This window comes from Melospiza georgiana, chromosome 2 (genome assembly GCF_028018845.1).
Source record: "Melospiza georgiana isolate bMelGeo1 chromosome 2, bMelGeo1.pri, whole genome shotgun sequence".
Lineage (NCBI taxonomy): Eukaryota > Metazoa > Chordata > Aves > Passeriformes > Passerellidae > Melospiza > Melospiza georgiana.
Window position 1 is genome coordinate 19,247,818 of NC_080431.1, and position 7,153 is coordinate 19,254,970.

Sequence of the window (7,153 nt, forward strand, 5' to 3'; positions counted from 1 at the left end):
CCACATCAGAAGTGTGATTCCAGTAAGCACTGCATCAAAGACTTTGGACTAAAGACCATTGATGCTTTTCCTACACAATTGCTCACCATAGCCAATGGGAAGTTCTTCTCTTTGACTTCTAAAAGTGAAGTAACATATCCACCAAACCGAGAGCAGAAATTTCCCAAGAAGCTTGGCATGAAACATGTCATGAAACAAAATGATCGTGTTAAAAAGTTACTGATAATAAGCAGAGACACAAACATCCATTTTTCAGTCTGTGTGTGAGTGGGAGGGCAAATAACCCTTCAGGAAAGGCATTGAATAGTTCTCTGAAAAGAGAACTATTAGGGCTCTTAGGGCTTTGTTCAATGGTTCAATGGTTTAACAGTTACAGTCAGAAGCAGTACCACACCTACAGTATCAATTAATACACATTAGGCACATACATTTCTATCTGCTCCAACCAGTTTCTTTTTCTACACTTACTATGGGTTTGTTGAATCTAGAATTATGTGCATTATGTGCATAGGTGTATATGCACAGTCCTCAGATTGACTAACTATGCTACATGGAAAAAGAGTCACCATAATTTACAGATTGAAGTGCTTCAAAACAATCTACATAATGCACATTAATGCACTCTTGGTCCATTCTGACATTTCAGAAATTATAAATTCAAGTAGCTGACTTGCTGAGGACAGGCTGGTTAGCAAGTGGGCAGTAAAAGTGGGCAGTTACTCCTTGCAAGTGGAGAGCAAAATCTTCTTTTCTTTACTGTTAAGAAAAAAGCAAAACCAAAACCAGATTGTCCACTACCATTAAGATATACTTTTCCAATGATGACATCTATATATCAAATTATATTCAAGCCAGAGGAATTCCAGACAACAGTGATGCACATGTGACACAAAGAGCAAAAAGAGTGGATTTCTTTAGAGACCCTTGAGATGCGGAGGAAAGTGTTTTTAATGCTATACTCTTGTAAGCCTAGACTATGAGCACAGAATCCACCAGTGACATTAAACTCATCTGGAAGGTAATGCATTACTGTGAGTTTGTGAAGTACAAAATTTGACCTAATTTGGTTTTCTTTTAACTAATGTTTGATTTTCACAATTAAAATTTATCTAAAATTCATTCAGACCACAGGTCAGTGTCTTCTACCAAACCTATTTGCCTAATTTGTAGCCAAAATAGTGATGATGGATTTCACCAAATGTAACCACTAAATTAAGAGATGTGTCAATTACAAAAGTTACTTAAATTCCAAAATGCATGACTGAACAAAATGCTATTAAAAATATTTACTATTACCCAGAATTTAACAACCAGTATTCCATCACTTAGTAACTAGATCTTATTTATTATAGTATCATAATTGTGCAAAACATTTATCATCACCCTTTAACATCTATATTTAGTATTGTTTCAGCACTTGATTTGTATATCAGGGAAGTAAATACTGCAACATAAAACCTATCCCTCTCGTTATTCTTTTTCCACCCTTTCTTTGATATCATAACACACTCTTCATTAATCTGCATATGCCAAATTTGGTAAGATTTTAACTCTTCTTTCAATGATGCAGCAAGCTGCACTTATTTGAAATTTAACTAGCTGATTGATGTTGAATTTAGGTGTGAAATTCTTGTCTTAAAATCAATGACAAATTCATACTGATTTCAACGGGCTTCAATAAGATTTCTAGATATGTTTACAGTTCAGCAATCTTCAACATCATTCTCAAGACCGTGAATTTGCAGGTTTTACTATTGCTACTAGAATTAAAAAGAAACAAAAGTGAAAGAAAGGAAGGAAGGGAAAAAAAACCTAAGCATCAAAAGTCGATTTTTCTTGTGCCAGTGTGTAACTGCAGTGTTATTCAGTGGACTGCCTCCTATGTTTTACACACCATTTACAACAACACATCACATATTTGTTCAAAGGAAGACAAAGAAGATAGAGGAATCTTCTTTTAATGTTTATTGGGCCATGAAAAGCTAGGGTTTTGAAACTGATGGTGCCAATGCAAACACAGACTATTTAACATTATTTTATTTAGTACACAGTATTTTTATTGTTATACAAGAGATGTACAGGATTGAAAAAGGAATCCTGTAGGTCTTGCCAAAGCTTACTTTCTAATAACTTTGTTTAATGCTGTATATATAACTTATTACATTGTAAAATATGAACATAAAATATACTAATAAAAGAAAGAGGTCAAACACAGTTGTATTGCCATTTCTTTGATTAAATAGCACATTGCCTTATAAATCTGTAATTAAATAGGTTAGCCAAGGGCTGGCAGGCACATTCCTGTGGTATGGGAGTGTCTTGTTAACACACATGGAGCAATCTTTGCATTCCTGTAGGATACTGATTCTCTACATCACTTGGGAAGCAGAAACCATTTTGTCAAGAGAATTTGTATTCAGTATTTCACCTTGAAGGTAATGTGAAAATGCCAAGCCCCTTGCCATTCCTCAGAGAATCTGTACGTTTTTATCTGTGTACTGAGAACTCTGCAGACTCTGAGACTGGTGAGTAACGTCACAGTAACGGTACCCTCATTACCATGTCTTCATTCTGCATTTCTAAATTAGCACTACTTCACAACATTACCAGAAATCTTAACTGGATGCTTTCATTTCATGACAGGATAATTGTGTTCATGCAGTCTTAGCCTGCACAGGTGGAACCACCAGAAGAATGGCAAGTTTCTGTAAAAAAAAAAACAAAAACAAAAACAGAGCCCCAAGCTGAATTTCCCCCAGACTGAACTACTTACTACCTTGTAAGACTTTCTTCACCTTATCCCAGCTTCCTAGCCTGACCAATGTTGTCCCAGTTTTTTCCTTAGAGAAACTTGCTGGGCTTTGCAGACTTTCTGATTTCAGGTTGCAATCAGGGACTGTCCTCTGCACAGTGTTCAGTATCTGATGGTCCCAGACTGATGACATAAATAAAGAGACGTGAGCTGGGCAGGAAAGGGTAGGTCCCAGCTTTGCAGTATAAAGCAACAACAGCTGAATGCCTTTGTATGCTATAATTTGGGATAATTAAATATTCACATTATTCATGAACAAAGAATAATATGCATAAATGCCCAGAAGTATGGGTTGGATTATAAACTGAAAAGGCATGCCAGTTCCATTTCTCCCTGTCAAACTCTAAGCTTCAGACACTTCAGCAATTCTTCTTTCCATTAGGGAAGGTGCAATTAAGAGAAAAATTCCTACTGTTGCAGGTGAAAATCATTACCCATAGGTACCTCAATGATTCCTGTATTCAGAAGTCACTCTTCTGCAAGCAAGCTCTATACTTGTCTTGATAATAAAAAAGAAAAATTGAGCCCATGCCCACATTATATATGGGAGATGCTTCCTAGTGCACATTTCACTAAATCTATTAATATAAACAGGGCAAGAATGGACTGTTTCAGGCTATATCTAGTTCTAGATACACAATACTGCATATATATTCTATCCCCACATCCAAATAAGTGCTTTTGATTATTTATTGTGATGTGATTTATAATGCATAGCACTGGCTACCTCAGGCATTAATTTATCACTATCAACTACTCTTCAAGGACAGAAAAATGTTGATTCCTTTTTGCCACTGTTCTGTGCATCTAGACTGTCTGAATACTTAGGGAAGAATGGTAAAAAACCTTTGCATGCACTGCTGCAGAAGGCATCAGTGAATAGCTGTTACACAGGGCACACACAGGCATCTCATTTGCTCATCTGCTTTATTTTGTAAAATTTTTTTAAAAATAATTGGGGCTGCTATAATAACAAGCTTGTATAAGGATTCAAGTTAGTATAGCAAGACAATTCAGGAATTATTTTCCAACTTAATCTACCACATAGAAGTAAACAAAAAATCAGGAGGAGGTAGTGCTGAAGACTTTAGTAGAAAGACAAGTGAATCAGGAAGGAAACAGAGTTCAGCTTCTGAAATTCAGCCTTGGTGTGCAAGACTGCTGTGAAAAGAAATCCTCCTCACATTTTTTCACTTCAGCAGGGAGGAGGACAAATCAAGCAGACATCCAACTGCTACTTTGTGGCTTCAAAGGATCATAAACTGAGAAAACATGTTTAATTGCATTTCTTATATAAATAACTCTTGAATCCACACACTAGAATATTGCTTCTTCTGAAGCAAAAAACCAGTCTGGCAACATTAGTTATCTCTAACCTTCTTCAAAAGCCTGCTACTTTTCCAAAAAGCTGATGTGTGGGTGGGATATTATGCTCCTGTTTGAAACTCTACTGTATTATACTTTTTTTCTGCCTGAGGCTGGAAAGATTATTTTTACTTATTTTTTTCTCTATAATTAAGTGTACTAAGGATGCCATTTTATGGACCTGAAGATGATCTTAAAGTAAACTTATTAGTAGGAATGGTTTTTGTGCTGACCTTTCAATTATTGTTAGGAGTATCCTGGCCACTGAATTTGCAGCCCTAGCTTGGGTACATCTATCAGAGCAATTACTTACCATTAAGCTGCAGTGATCAGAGAGACATGTTATATTCAGGGGGATATTCCTTGGGTCCAGTCTAAATATGCTTGAGTAATGGGCACAAAGAGAACTGGTTTCTGGGAAAAATATATATAGCTTCTCAGATCCCTTTTCCTCAGTTAATTCTCTCAGTGTGACTTTAGAGATCAGAATATCTTGTTATGTCTTGTTACATTTCAGTTCGAGATGGTTCAAAAAAAAAAGTACCTACAAGCAAGCAAACAGAACGTGATTTTGTTCAAAGCTATCTCTTCTAGTAGTAATAAGATACATTTGCTTTCAAACTTAAGTAAAAAACATAAGTCTAATAAACAAAGATATTCCTAACCATGGTCAGAAGATGGCATTCAAGGGTTTCATCAGCCCAAAGACAAGATGGATAGTGGTGGTTTTGACACAACACACTACAAGAGTCAGTGTCACACATAAAGCTGATCACTTTTGGAGACCTACACACAAGCAAGAGCCCATCTCAGTGCTCTTCAGGGATGGGTAATAGCCAGGATCTCAATGCTGCACAACACTATTACTCTTACAATAATTTCTGTGAGTTTAAAAATCATTCAGAAGAACACAAGGGGTCACTGATCTGCCATTGTAGTCCCTTTAACCATTTGGAAAGTGGAAAATTACCAAATTGTTTCACAGATCAAAATTTCCAGCTTTCTGTATTACATTTAAATACATTATCCTGCAGATAAACGCTTTTTATCAGATCATCAATCTCCAAAGCCATATAAGTTTTAGGTGAAAAATTCAGTATATAATTAAAGGATTCAGTGTAACAGCTCTGAATTATGAGCTCTACTTACAGCTCCTTTTAAATCTGGTCTGGTAAGTTAAATCATATATTTTAGACATTGATGCTGACCATGAATAGAAGTCCTTCAAAATTTGTTGCCTTCGGCATACCTTCACCTTCCAGGTAAATTTATCTGCTACAAGAAACCTTTCCCTATATATATATCAAATTCAGCTATATAACATTAGAAAGAGATGCAAGCCAGTCATGCTCAGGAGAATGGGAAAATAACTGTGAAATCCCACTTTCAGACCTTTTATCAGCTGGTGAAAGTCACAGATATGAAGAAATAGAGCACAACTGTGCAGGTTGGGTAATGTAAGCCTACTTTATTTAGCTATGCCAAGCTTTTGAAAATACAAGTGTCCTGTGCCCAGGGAACAATCTTTATCACAGATTTGCTAAATCTAGGCTCTGTAGATGAGGTCTGAAAAATTTATCAATAGGAAACCTTTTATAAACAGCAAGGGTGATTACAATTCTACAGTAGACAGGCCTGAAAGAAAAAAAAAAAAAAAAAAGGGAAATTATTTTTCATCATATTTGATAGTCTTTTCTGGTAGGAAAACTGTCTCAATATAAAGAGATGCAATACTCTTGTTGACTTTCTCAAGTTTTTTTTTTCAAAAAAACCCAGCAAGACAAAATTGTGTGTTAATTCTTTATTTTTCCTTAAATTAGTAGGTTGTGACTACAAGAAATTTTCTTTATTTCATGCCAGTGATGGTAGCTGATCACTTTTGGAGACCTACACACAAGCAAGACAAGGCAGACTGTAGCCAGTTTGAAGCTCTGTGTTCTGACTGATCAGCTCACAGGAAGCGTGAGGGTCCCTGCCTTTCTTTTAAGGTCAAGTGGTCATCATGTCTCTTGCTTCCCCTCAAATTCTCTCCCAAAAACGGTTGAAAAATTATATTCTTTGGATGAATATTAATTTACCTCTTGACAGAGGTGTTTGGCATATCTAAAATAGCATATTCCTCTGCAGGAAACCAGAAAACTGAAATCACATGCACCATGTTTCCTTAGGGAACAGGGAGCTGCAGGAAATAGCTAGAGGTACAGTTAACTTTTTCAAACATCTCTTGTAGACAGTTTTCTGGAAGAAAGGTAAAGTAGAAGAAATTTAGATACTCATAGTATCTAAATGCCACAAAAGCAGAAAAATACCCAGGAAATTCTGGGCTCCATCTGAGTGGGAAAGACAATACAAAGAGGTGCCCAAAGTGTGGCCAACTTGACAGAAATCTATCATTTCCAAAAGCCAAAACAAGTCCACAAATGACAGCAGGGAATGCAACTGGCTTCCTCTCTTCCCCTCTCCCATAGAGACTGCCAAGGTCACTCAGGGGAATGATAACAGGATGACAACAGGATGGGGATGTTTGAGCAAGGCCATGACAAGGGCTGGTGTGAACAACTGGGGTGGGCTGGCTCAAAAGGCAAATGTTCAGGGCATGGATGCCTCTCACCAGACCAAGGGTCTCAATGCCCCATCTAACCTGGCCTTGAAAAATCTGCATAAGATCAAAATGACAAGGCTAATGCTTACATTGTTAATATACTGCATTAATATTTAACAGATTGGAAAACCCTTTTATTTTGCATTTTAACAGAAACCTAACATTTAGATCATAAAAACTTGAAATTAGCTGTGATTCAACTTTCTAGAGTGTAAACAATACTGTATATAAACCACAAGGGACCAATATTAAAAACTACACCATACTCAATGTGTATTTTTTAAGTGCATTACCTTTGCCATTATTAGATGACCACCTTGTGTTAAATTGGGATCCCAAGGAAGATCAATAGATTAAACTACAGCAACGAAGGC